This window comes from Pristiophorus japonicus, unplaced genomic scaffold (genome assembly GCF_044704955.1).
Source record: "Pristiophorus japonicus isolate sPriJap1 unplaced genomic scaffold, sPriJap1.hap1 HAP1_SCAFFOLD_506, whole genome shotgun sequence".
Lineage (NCBI taxonomy): Eukaryota > Metazoa > Chordata > Chondrichthyes > Pristiophoridae > Pristiophorus > Pristiophorus japonicus.
The window spans coordinates 178,615-192,720 of record NW_027254412.1 but is presented as its reverse complement, the minus strand read 5'-3'; the positions used below and the strand labels follow the sequence as shown (position 1 = coordinate 192,720).

Below are 14,106 nucleotides of genomic sequence, written 5' to 3'. Positions count from 1 at the left end.
GCAGTATCCAAAGCTTATATAAAGGAGACTACAAAGGTCTGAGTGCAGTGCTTGCTAAAGCGTACTGGGAAAATAGATAAAAGTATGGGACGGTTGATGAGCAGTGGCAGACATTTAACGAGATATTTCATAACTCGCAACAAAAATATATACTAATGAGCAGGCAAGACTGAAAGAGTAGGGATAACCATCCGTGGCTAACTAACGAAATAAGAGATGGTGTCAAATTGGAAACAAAGGCATACAATGTGGCCAAGACTAGTGGGAGCCGAGAGGATTGGGAAACTTTATAAAGCCAGCAAAGAACAACTAAACAAATTATAAAGAGAGAGAAGACAGATTAGGAAAATAAACCAGCACGAAATATAAAAACAGATGGTAAGACTTTCCACATGTACATAACGCAAAAGAGATGCTAAACTAAATGTTGGTAAACAAGAGGATCTGACTGGGGAATTAATAATGGAGAGCAGGTAAATGGCAGACGCATTGAACAAATATTTTGTATCGGTCATCACGGAAGCAGACACTAAAAACATCCAAATAGTGGAAAATCAATGTACTATATGGAGGGAGGAAATTATTACAATTATTATCACTAATGAAGTAATACTCGGTAGAATAATGGGATTTAAGGCAGACAATTCCCCAGGACTTGGTGGCTTACATCCAAAGGTCCTGAAAAAAGTGGCTGCAGAGATGGTGATGCATTGGTTGTAATCTACCAACATTCCTTTGCTTCTGGGGCGGTCCCAGCGGATTAGAAAACTGCAAATTTAGTGCTCCTATTTTAAAAAATAGGCAGACAGAAGGCAAGCAACTATAGACTAGTGAGCCGAACATCTGTCATTGGGAAAATGCTGGAGTCCATTCAGAAAGCAGTAGCGGGACATTTGGAAGAGCATAATTCAATCAAGCACAGTCAGCATGGTTTCGTGAACGGGAAATCAAGTTTGACAAATTTGGTGGAGATCTTTGAGGATGTAACGAGCAAGTTGGATAAAGGGGCTCCATTGGATGTAGTTTATTTGGATTTCCAGAAGGCATTCGATAAGATGCCACATAAAAGGTTACTGCACGATAAACGTTCACGGCGTTGGGGTTAATATATGGATAGAGGATTGGCTAACTAACAGATCGGAGAGTCGGGATATATTGGTCAATTTCCATTTGGCAAACAGTAACTCGTGGTGTGTCGCAGGGATCAGGGTTGGAACCTCAACTATTACAATCGCTCATAATAAATTGGATGAAGGCCTGCAGTGTAATATAGCCAGTTTGCAAATGTTACAAAGATAGGGATAGGTGGGAAAGAAAATTGTGAGGAGGATACAAAAAATCTGCAAAGGAATATGGACAGACTAAGTTCATGGGCAAAACTGTGCAGGATATTGATGATGCCACAGCGAGAATACTGCGTCCAGTTTTGGTCTCTGTATTTAAGAAAGGATATATCTGCATTGGAGGCATTTCAGTGAACATTGATTCCAGAGCTGAGGGGGTTGACTTATGAAGATGGGTTGAGTAGGTTGGGCCTATACACATTGGAATTCAGAAGATGAGAGGTGATCTTATTGAAACTTATAAGATAATAAGGGTGTTCGACAAGATGAATGCAGAAAGGATATTTCCACTCAGGGGAAAATAAAACTAGGGGACACAGTCTCAGAATAAGGAGCCGCCCATTTAAAACTGAGATGAGGGGAATTTCTTCGCTTAGAGTGTTGTAATATGTGGAATTCTCAGCCCCAGAGAGTTGTGGAGGCTAAGTCATTGAATATATTTAAGGTGGAGATAGAAATATCTTTGAACAATAAGAGAACAAACGGTTATGTGGATAGAAACATAGAAACATAGAAAATAGGTGCAGGAGTAGGCCATTCGGCCCTTCTAGCCTGCACCGCCATTCAATGAGTTCATGGCTGAACATGCAACTTCAGTACCCCATTCCTGCTTTCTCGCCATACCCCTTGATCCCCCGAGTAGTAAGGACTTCATCTAACTCCTTTTTGAATATATTTAGTGAATTGGCCTCACCAACTTTCTGTGGTAGAGAATTCCACAGGTTCACCACTCTCTGGGTGAAGAGTTTCTCCTCATCTCGGTCCTAAATGGCTTACCCCTTATCCTTAGACTGTGACCCCTGGTTCTGGACTTACCCAACATTGGGAACATTCTTCCTGCATCTAACAGGTCTGAACCCATCAGAATTTGAAACGTTTCTATGAGGTCCCCTCTCATTCTTCTGAACTCCAGTGAATACAAGCCCAGTTAATCCAGTCTTTCTTGATAGGTCAGTCCCGCCATCCCGAGAATCAGTCTGGTGAACCTTCACTGCACTCCCTCAATAGCAAAAATGTCCTTCCTCAAGTTAGGAGATCAAAACTGTACACAATACTCCAGGTGTGGCCTCACCAAGGCCCTGCACAAATGTAGCAACACATCCCTGCCCCTGTACTCAAATCCCCTCGCGATTAAGGCCAACATGCCATTTGCTTTCTTAACTGCCTGCTGTACCTGCATGCCAAAAAACATCTGCCGAAACCCAGGATTGAACAAGGGACCTTTAGATTTTCAGTCTAACGCTCTTCCAACTGTGATATTTCGGCTGGCATTTCGGATCGTAAAGAGGTGCAGCTGAGTCCATAATCAGATCAGCCATGATAGTAAATTGCAGAGCAGGATCGAGGGACCAGGTGACCTACTCCTGCTCCTATTGCTTATGTTATTTTGTTTTTATTACACTTGGCACTATCTTTGTTGAAATTACACTAAACCTTGTCGTTGTTTAATTACATTAGGCCCTCTCTCTGTTTATATTACACTTGGCCCTGTCTTGGTTTATATTACACTAGATCTTGTCTCTGTTTATAATACACTAGGCCCTGTCTCTGTTTATATTTACTAGGCCCTGTCTGTCTTTATATTACACGAGGCCCTGTCTCTGTTTATGTTATGCTGGACCCTGTCTCCATTTATATTCCACTAGGCCCTGTCTCTGTTTAGGTTACACTCGACCCTGTCTCCCTCTATGTTACACTAGGCCCTGTCTGCCTTTATGTTAAACTGGGCCATGTATCTTTTGACTTCACAACACAATGTCTGTTTGTGTCAACCGGGGCTCAGTGTTTCTCACTTTTGCCTTAGTCTCAGATAGTTTTGGGATAAACTCCCACTCCAAGGATTATATCTCTATTTATTGTACAACAGACATGGTTGTCAGTTATTTCTGCATTCGACCATGCGTCTGTAAGATAGACAGAAGATATATCGACGGTGGATAGATATTAATATAAATAAAGATATATATGCGTGAGGGTGGGAGGATGCAATACTTTTTTCGTTGGAACATACGTTTAATTTCGTTACTAGCTAGCAAGAGTTGTGTGCAAAGTAATTTAGATCTGTTATTGCATCGGTAATATTTGTGTTGCGAGGATGGGCTGATTCTTGTAACAATCTCCCAGAGATGGACTGGGATTGAGGGACAGCACTGAAGGTGAGCAATCCACTGCACTTTGAACTACTTAGTGGCACTCTGTGTGTTATCTCACCCTTCTCTGCTCTAAGGATAAGAACCCCAGCTTCTCCTGTCTCTCCACATAACCGAAGTACCTTATCCCTGGAAGCACACGTAAATCTTTTTGCACCCTCGCTAAGGCCTTCATATCCTTACTAAAGCGCGGTGCCCAGAATTGGACACAAAACTTCATTTGATGCATAATCAGTGTTTTAAACAGGTTCGTCATAATTTCCTTGCTTTTGTATTCTATGGCTCTATTTATGAAGCCCAGGATGAAGTATGCTTTTCAAAACACTTTCTCAACCTGTCCTGCCACATTCAATGATTTGTGCACATATATCCCCAGGTCTCTGTGTTCATCACACCTTTTAGAATTGTATCCTTTAGTATATTTTGCCTCTCCTCATTCTTCCTATCAAAAAGTATCACTTCACAATTTTCTGTTTTTTATTTGCCACGTGTCACACACTGCCAGGGCAGGTACAGCACAGTTTAGGCACCGACTAATGCTCCCTCTACAAAGTCCCATCAAACAATCGCAGGGCAGATACAGCACGGGTTAGATATAGCGTAAAGATCTACACTATCCCATCAAATACTCCCATGTCATTTAATGCACAGTTTACATTTGGATTAAAACTCCCTCTGTGCACTCCGATCAATTTGTTCTGAGGCATATCCTTATGGCTGAGGGTAATCTTTTGTTAGCTGTTGACATTTATTTGTGGGGAAATGTCAATGAACAATTCTTGAGAGACGGAACCGAAAATGGAAATAGGAGAATGAGACGAGACATGTGATGTTGCTGTTCATGCTAACGAGAAGGAATATTTCCCCATTCTCTCCATGGGTATCATTTTTACTTGATTCGAATATAATTTAGTGAAATGTACCAAAAAACAATTGTTACTGGAATCTGTTGAGACATTTCCATTTCTGTCCATCTTTATTTCGATGCTGTATTGGTGGGGAAACATTTGTTGTGTCTCTGTCGCTCAATACTCTAATCTGGGGCTTCTATTTCTGTGTTTATTTACAGAAACGCCTCACTGGTTGCCATGAAGTGTTCATGGCAGCAAAATCAGAATAACAGAGTTGCTTATTGATTAGACTCAACTCAGAACAATGGCTTATTTTAAGCATATTGACAGTAGATTGGTACCTGCATGAGGTATTTCATTTAATGAGGAGAGACCGCAGAAGATGGGATTGTTATCCTTAGAGCAGAAATGGTTAAGAGGAGATGTAGTAGATTATCATCAGGCATGAGAGACTTCAGTTAATGTTGAGTTGCGGTCGAAGACCAGCCATGCTCTTCCTGAATGGCGGAGCAGGCTTGAGGGGCCGAATGGCCGACTCTTGCACCTCATTGTCATGTCCTTATTTTCTTAAACAGAGGCTGTGTGTACTGCAGTTTAACTCAGACAGAACCTAGTGTAATATAAACCAGGTCATGAATTATATAAACAGAGAAATATCTGTTTCAGTAATAATTGATATTGCGACTTATGTAATATAAACGGAGAAATGGTCAGATATAATTTAACTAAAATATGTTCTGGTGCAGGAATAACTGGGACTGGGTCATGTGTAATATAAACAGGGACATGGTCCTGTATAATATAAACTGAGATTAGGTAAAGTACATTAATAACTTAGACAGTTATGTCCAGCCTCAGTTATACTGATCTGGAGAATGCCTCTGTTAAAAGTACAGCAGGACATGTTTTAGTTTTTGCTGTAATAGAACGTGTCTCTGTTTATATTACAGTAGGTCCAGTCTCTGTTTATATTACAGTAGACATTGTCTCAGTTTCTATTACACTGGACAATATCTCTGTTTATATTGCACTAGAAAATGTCTCTGGTTATATTACACTAGACACTGTCTCAGTATATTTACACTAGATAATGTCTCCGTTTATATTACAGTATACAATCTCTCTGTTTATATTACACGAGACAATGTGCATGTTTACATTGCCCGAGACAATGTTTCTGTTTATATTACACAAGACAATGTCCCTGTTTATATTACACAAGATGATGTCTCAGTTATTACTGCACCAGACCATATCGCAGGTATATTAGACTAGCTCCTGTCTCCATCAGTACTGTACTAGACTCTTTTTCTGATAATATTGCACAATGTCCTGCCTCATTCATCATTGCACTAGACCTGGTCACTAGTTATTTTACACTATGTTCTGCATCTGTTCATATTACACTGGGCTATGTGTCAATTATTACTGCACTAAGCCATGTCTCTGTTTATATTACACAAGGCTCTCTCTGTTAGTATTGCATGAGAACACGTGTCTCTTTATATTACACTAGGCTCTGTCTCAGTTATCACTGCACTTGACCATGCATGTGATTAAATTTCACTCAGACTTGTCTCATTTTACATTACACGATACCCTGCTAAGTTATTATTGCACTGGACCGTACCTCTGTTCATATAGCCTTAGATTAAATACTGTCTCATTTATTGCTGCACTCGGCTATGTATCTTTCATATTACACGAAACCTTGCCTCAGTTATAATGCACGAGGAAATGCCTATGTTTATAGTACACTGGACACTCTCAGTTATTACAATCTATACCGTGTCGCTATTTATATTACACTAGGCACTGTCGCACTTATTACTACACGAGACGATGTCTCCTCTTTTTATTGCTCTAGGTCTTGTCTCTCTTATTAATGGATTAGACCATTCTTCTGTTTAAGTTACACAATACACTTTCTCAATTAGTACTGAACTATACCATTCCTCTAATCAATTAGATGATGGATGATCGGCATCTTAACTCCATCGACCAGCATTGGTTCCGTCATCTGTAATATCCTAAACGAACCAAAATCTACCAATCAATCTCTGGCAGCAATCAGAAAATAATACCTCTGCCTGTTATAGCCTTCCCTTTATGAAGGGATTTGATAGGGTTAAAAGTGAGACAGTGTTTTCACTGACAGGAGTGTCGGTAACCAGAGGACACAGATTTAAGATCATTTGCAAAGAAAAACAGAAGGGAGATGAGGAGATGGTTTAATATAGCAATGGCTCTGATTTCGAATGCAGAAGGTATACACTATCTTCCGTTTTTATAAATGGAGACGTAGGATGCAAATGAAAGGAACTTATTGCTAAGCATTTGTAAAACATTGTTTATTGTGAGCGTCACATTTTAGGAACGATTGCACGGCCTTGGAAAGGGTGCAGCGGGAATTTACTAGAATAGTACCTTGGATGAAATACTTCAGTTAACTTAAGACAATCAGGGCATTTGGATTGTTGTCATTAGCGCAGAGAAGGGTAAAAGGAGCTTTTATAAACACGTTCAAATTCGTGAATGGTTCTGACACTTTAAATAAGAAGATCATTTTTCATTGGCTGACGGGTCTGTAACCAGAGGATACTGATTTAAGGAACGTGGCAAAAGAGCCAGAGGCGAAATGAGGAAAAAGAAGTACACAACGAGCTGTTATGATCTGGAATACACTATCTGATAGGGTGCTGGAAGCAGTTCAGGTAATAAGTTTCAAAAGGGAATTGGGTAAATAATTATATTTGAAAAAATGCAGGGATATTGGGAAATAGCAGGGGGAGTGGGACCAATTGCTTAGCTATTTTAGCTTCGTGTCAGCACAGGCACAAGTGGGCTGAATGTACACATTATCTGCTGTATCATTCTTCCATTTTGTGTTTCTATAACTACATCATGTCTAGGTTCATATTACACTGAGACCCTTCTCTGTTTATAAAACACTAAATCCTGCCGCAGTTATTATTGCAATGGACAAGGAATATTTTTGAATCACGCTAGGATCTAAGAATATAAGAACAAAATAAATAGGAGCAGGAGTAGGCCAATTGGCTCCTCGAGCCTGCTCTGCCATTTAATCATGGCTGATCTGATCATGGACCCAGCTCCAATTCCCTGCCCGTTCCGCATAACCCTTTATTCCATTATCGCTCTAAGATCTGTCCATCTCTGTCTCACATATATTCAATGACCCAGCCTCCACAGCTCTTTCTGGCAGAGAATTCCATAGCTTTACAACCCTCTAAGAGAAGAAATTCCTCCTCATCTCTATTTAAACTGGGCAGCCCCTTATTCTGAGAATAAGCCCCCTAGGTTTAGTTTCCCCTATGAGTGGAAATATCGTCTCTGCATCCATCATGTCGAGCCCCCTTATATGTTTCGATAAAAACACCTCTCATTCTTCTGAATTCCAACAAGTATAGGCCCAACCTACTCAACCTTTATTCATAAGACAACCACCTCACCTTCAGAATCAACCGGGTGAGCCTTCGCTGAACAGCCTCCAATGCCACTATCTCTGTTTATATTACATTACACCCTTTATCCGTCATTCCTGACATAGACCATGTCTGCATTATATTATAATATACCCCGTCTGTCTTCATATTATACAAGACCTTGTCTAAAATATTCGTGCACTGGACGCTGTCACTATTTATTGTACAACAGACCCTGCCTCAGTTATTTCTGTGCTTGTCCATGCGTCTGTTACTTAAGCAGAAGATTTAAAGAGGGATCGATAGATATTAATATAAATAAAGATGTATGTGTTTGTGGGTTTGAGGATACAATACTTTTTTGGTTTGAAGTATTTGTTTAGTTTTGTTAACAACTATCAACAGCTGTGTGCAATTACTAATTGATCTGGTATTGTGTCGGTTATATTCGTGTTGATAGGATGGGGTGAATTTTGTAACAATTTCCTGGAGATGGACTGGGGTTGAGGGACAGGACTGAAGGTGAGCAATTCACTGCAATTTGCACTACTTATTGGCACTCTGTGTGTTAAAAGTTACTAATTGTCACTTGTTTTGTCCTGTGCCAATTCCTCCCTGTTCTTTAATATTAAGGAATGTTTTTCCTCCAGTATTTCCTATTTAGCTGTCCCGTGACCCACTGATTGCGTCAGACAGGGCCTGGAACCGTGACGTCACAGCACTGTCGAATGGTCGGCCGCGTGGTGCTAATATCCACCGGAAAAAATGTCTCATCTGGTTGAGAAGAACAACTGAAAAGAGTATGTGTATCTGCATGTGTGTGTGTGTATGTGGGTACAAAACACATCATTCATAATGTGTGCATTCCACAAAGATAAATGATACGCTTCAACCATTATTTTTCAGCAATTTATTGTATTCAAAATGCAATTGCAGGTCGTTAATACCTTTACCATTTATTGATAACCCATTGTTTTGTGTGTTCTTGTTTAGAAAGTTTTGTCACACTGACCATTTCTTTACCAAGGTGACCAAGTCTATCCGCAATATTCAGTGGGAAAGGGGATTAAATCACACCGAGGATAATGAGCAGCCACCCACCTGTCTCTGCGCTTTACTGGCCAGTGATCACCACACCATCACACAGATGCTGCTGAGATTTAACTCTACTGTGTAAGTGATGGTAAAAATGAAAATGCACCTGTACCTGGCAAGAGGTTAGCAAATCTGTAATTATCTAACTTATTGCTTCTCTCATTACACCACACCCCGTCCCAGTTTTTAATGCACAATACCCAGGCTCAGTTCATATGGTTGATGTGGTCCACTTCCATAAATTGCCTTGATAATATATTTGCCAGCAAAGTTGAAACCAATAGAATAAAAAGGACAGTGGCAGCATGGATATGAAATTGGTTGAGTATCAGGAATCAGACAGTCGTGTTTTTTTTTGACCAGCGGAAGGTATGCAGAGGTATTCTGCAGTGGTTCATACTAGGAACTTTGCTTCTTTTGATTTGTATTCATGACATGGATTTTGGTGTACGGGGCACAATTCCAAACTTTTCAGATGACTCAAAGTTTGGAAGCATAGTGAACAGTGAAGAGGGTACTGATGACTGCAAGAGGACATAGAGGTGATGGTGGAATGGGTGGACATGTGTCAAACTAAACGGAGAACATTTTAAAGTGATACATTTTGTTGGGAGGAAGGAGAGGCAAAATAAACGAAAGGGTAGAATTCTAAAGGGCGTGATGAACAGAGAGACGTTGGGGTATGTGTGCAAAAATTATCGAAGGTGGCAGGGCAGGTTGAGAAAGTGGTTTAAAAAGCATACGGAATCCTGGGCTTCATTAATAGAGGCATAGAATACAAAAGCAATGACCAACCTGTATAAAACACTGGTTAGTCCTCAACTGAGTATTGTTTCCAATTCTGCACACCGCACTTTAGGAAGTATGTGAAGGCCTTAGAAAGGGTGCAAAAAGATTTACGTGTTGTTCCAGGGATAAGGTACTTCAGTTATGTGGCTAGACAAGAGAAGATGGGGTTGTTCTCCCTAGAGCAGAGAAGGTTGAGATGAGATTTGTGAGAGGTGTTCAGAATCATAAGGGCTCGAGACAGAGTAGCTGCCTAGAAACTGTTCCCATTGACGTAAGAGTCGAGAACGGAGGACACAGATTTAAGGTGATTGTCAGGAGCACCAAAGGCGACGTGAGGAAATTTGTTTTAAGCAGCGAGCGGTTAGGATCTGGAATGCACTGCCTGACAGGGTGGTGGAGGTAGAGTCAATCATGGCATTGCAAAGGGAATTGGATAAACACGTAAAGGAAGAAAATTCACAGGGCTACGGGAAAGGACGGGGGAGTGGACGAGCTGAAATACTCTTGCAGAGAGCGGCACGGACTATATGGGCCGAATGCCACTTTTATGTGCTGTGACCATTCTACGATTGTATAATACACCAGAGCCTGTCTCAGTTATTACTATACTAGACCCTGTTCCTGTTTATATCACGCCATCCATTAAAAATTCACTACCTCAACTATCGGCGGACCTTGTCTGCAGTGAGTATTATCTACAAGATGCATTGCAGCAACTTCCCAAGACATCTTCGACAGCACTTTCCAAACCTAGAAGTATAAGGGCAGCGGGCTCGTGGGAACACCATCACCTCCACGTACCCCTCCAAATCACTCACAATCCTGAATTGGAAATTTATTATGGTCCCTTCTTAATTGCTGGGTCAAATTCGTGGAAACCCCTCCCTAACACTGCGGGAGTACCTTCACCACACGGACTGCAAGCGGTTCAAGGTCGCAGCTCAACACCTGGTTTTCAAATCCAATTAGGGTTACGCTTTCAACCTTGGCCTTGCCAGCGACACCCACATGCCAGGCATAAATAAAACCTTACTGCACTAGAACTACTAATATTGTACTATGCCGTGTCTCAGATATTACTGGAATATGCCACGCCTTTGTTCCTATTACTCAGGACCATGTCTCTGCTTATAGTAAACGAGACAAAGACACTGTTTTTTTAAACTAGCCCCATTCTTCCATTTTAAAAAACTAGCCCATGCCTCTGTTTATATTAAACTAGACCTTGTCTCATTTATTACTGCACTGAACTCTGTAACTCAGCGCAGGTACAGCATGTTTCAGATACAGAGTAATGCTCCCTCTGCACCGTTCCATCAATCACTCCTAGGGCAGGTATTGCTTGGATGAGATACAGATTAAAGTCTCTCTAGACTATCCCATCAAACATTCCCAGGGCAGGTACAGCACGGGTTAGGTACAGAGTAAAGCTCTATCTACACAGTCCCATCTAACACGCCAAGGGCTGGTCCAGCACGGGTTGGATACAGTGTATAGATCCCTCTACATTGTCCCATCAAAAACTCCCAGATCATTCCATACAGATGTCACATTTTGGATTAAAGCTCCATCTGCGCACTATAATCAACTTGGTTCGAAGCATTTCAGTAGGGCTTAAGGAAAACGTTTGTTAGACGTTGACATCTCGTTGTGGGGGGAAGGCCAATTATCCATTCTCCAGAGAGAAGGTGGAATGTGGAAACAGGAGAGGGAGAGGATACAGGAAATTTGTGATGTCACTTTATACGGTGACTAGAATCTTTCCCAATTCTGACCGTGGGTATCAACGTTACTTTATTTTCCTACAATTTAGAGAAATTTAACAAAAAACAATTGTTGCTGGAATCTGTTGAGATATTTTCATTTCTCTCTATCTTTATTTCTGTGCCATGTTGGTGGGGACACATTTATTGTGTTTCTGTCGCTCAATGCTCTAATCTGGGACTTCTATTTCTGTGTTTATTTACATAAACGCATCACTGAAGTGTTCATGGCAGAAAAATCAGATAAACAGAGTCAATTATTGATTCATTTCATCTCACAACAAGGGCTATTTAAAATAATATTGACATTTGGCACACAGATATATACATATCTCGAACTGTGACGTTGGCTTCAGTTTTGTTCAATAGAACAGATATGATTTATATCAAGGGAATACATTTTAAAATGTATAATTCAGTTCTGAAAGTTCTGCTGCCGAAATCAGTTGAACATCTCTGAACAGGCTGCTATTCCACTGGATCTCCATTTATTGGAAGATTTAACCAATTGAAACTAAATAAGTTAACCAGTACCCAGAGGAGTGTTCTACAATTGCAGTAATATCAGAGCTTTTCACATATCGCAACTTGTATTTTCAAATGTTGACATTTAGAAACACCTTGCGTTTATACAGCGACTTTCATGAACTCATGTTGTCCCAAACTGCTTTACAGCCAATGATATTTTTTAGGAAGTGTGGTCGTTATTGTAATGTAGGAAATGTGGCAACCAATTTCTGCACAGCAAGATCCCACAAGCACCAATGAAATAATGATCAGATAATCTATTTTTCAGATGTTGGTTGAGTGATAATTTGTTGCGCTGGAAACCGTGGAGAACTCCTCTGCTCTTTACGATAGTGCCAAGAGTCCTTTATATCCAACTGGTCGGGAAGATGGGGCCTCACTTTAATGTCTGACCCGAAAGACGGCACATCTGACCATGCAGCATTCACTCAGTACTAGCATCGGGCATGTCGGCACAGCTTATGGGCTCTGGTCGCTGGAGTGGAGTTTAGTATCTGTCACCTTCTGAGTCAGAGGCGAGAGCGATTCCACTGAGGCGAGGCTTGAACATATCACAGCTTGTATTTTAAAATGTTGCCATTCAGCTCATCGTCTTTGAATTTCAGAGCCTGAACACAGTCTTACACTGAACCGTTTATTATCAGGGAGAGTTCTCTTATCTTGCCTGTGATGTAATTCACACACAGGGATTTGCACTGGCTCCATAAAAAAGTGTCAGTGATTCCGAAGGGAATATCTGGAAGTGCCTGAGGCAGAAGGACTCACGGAACTTGAGATTTACACTGCGTGAGCTGCACCATCAGAGCAGCTGAAAGCTGGGATTGTTCTCCTTAGAGCTGAGCAGGTTATGGGTCCATTATTATCGGTGCTCAAGAATATGAAGAGTTTTGATCGGGTATATTGGGAGATATTACATCCGTCCCTCCCACCATCCCTTCCTCCCTCTACCCGCCTCTGCTTCGCTCCCTCCCTTCATCCCTCCTTCCTTTCATCCCACCCTCCCCCCTCCCTCCCTCCATCAATCGCTCCCTCCCTGGACCCACAGCTCCCTCCCTCCGTCCACATTCCACCCATCCTTCACTCCACCGCTACCTTGCTCCATTCCTCCCTCCCTCAATCCCTCCCTCCATCAATCATTCCCTCCCTGCACCCATCTCTTCCTCCGTCCACCCCTCCACCCCTCCATCACTCCACCCCTCCTTTGCTCCACTCCTTCCTCCCTCCATCCCTCCCTCAGCACAACTGATTCTTATTTATCCTATTGCAGTGTTTCTGGTTCCATCGATGAGGATTCCTCAGCTGGAATTTTCTGCACCCAATTCCTTCACCGGGCTTTCATATATATTAACAAATAAGAGAGAGAGCGATGGCAAATATATACATTTAACCCTCCCACCTCCATCTAAAAAAACTGACAAGAAATAAAATGGTGACCTTTACGGAGAGGGAATTCGCTGCGAACTGGCACTGGGTAGAATTTCTAGCTGGGGAAGTGAGGATATTTTTTCTGCATTTAAATTAAATAAATAAGGATCACAGTTTTTGAAAAATTGCTTTAAGTCACCGTCGACTTTCAGCTGTTCTTTTTTCCTGCCCATTTTCGCAATTGAGGACGGGCCAGTTCCTGCCTGGAGCTCGATGCCATTGTGTGTACTGGAAGGTAGGATGCGAACGCTCGTTACACGGACATCTTGTAAATTCTGGGGCTGTTCTTCTTACAGCAGAGAAGGGTAAGGGGAGATTTACCAGATTGGTACCAAGGATGAAAGACTGGAACCACGAGTTCGGCCCCAGCTGGAGGATTGTGTCCAATTCTGGGCACCACACTTTAGGAAGGACGTGATGACTTTCGAGAGGGTACAGAAGAGAATTACTGGAAACGCATCAGGGATGGGGGATTAAAATTATGTGGAGAGACTGGAGAAGCTGGGGTTGTTTTCCTTGGAGTAGAGAAGGTTAAGAGGAAATGGGTGACTTTAATATGCACATAGTTTGGGCTAACGAAACTGGACGCAATACGGTGGAGGAGCAATACCTGGAGTGCATAAGGGATGGTTTTCTAGACCAATATGTCGAGGAACCAACTAGGGGGGAGGCTATCTTAGACTGGGTGTTGTGTAATGAGAGAGGATTAATTAGCA

General features: G+C 41.6%; 1 non-coding gene across 1 annotated transcript; it reads right to left on the bottom strand.

Annotated features, from left to right (window-relative positions):
• Window positions 1–2,536: 2,536 nt before the first annotated feature.
• Window positions 2,537–2,609, bottom strand: trnaf-gaa (transfer RNA phenylalanine (anticodon GAA)). Its single transcript has one exon. It is a non-coding gene; the product is annotated as a tRNA-Phe (tRNA).
• Window positions 2,610–14,106: the final 11,497 nt, after the last annotated feature.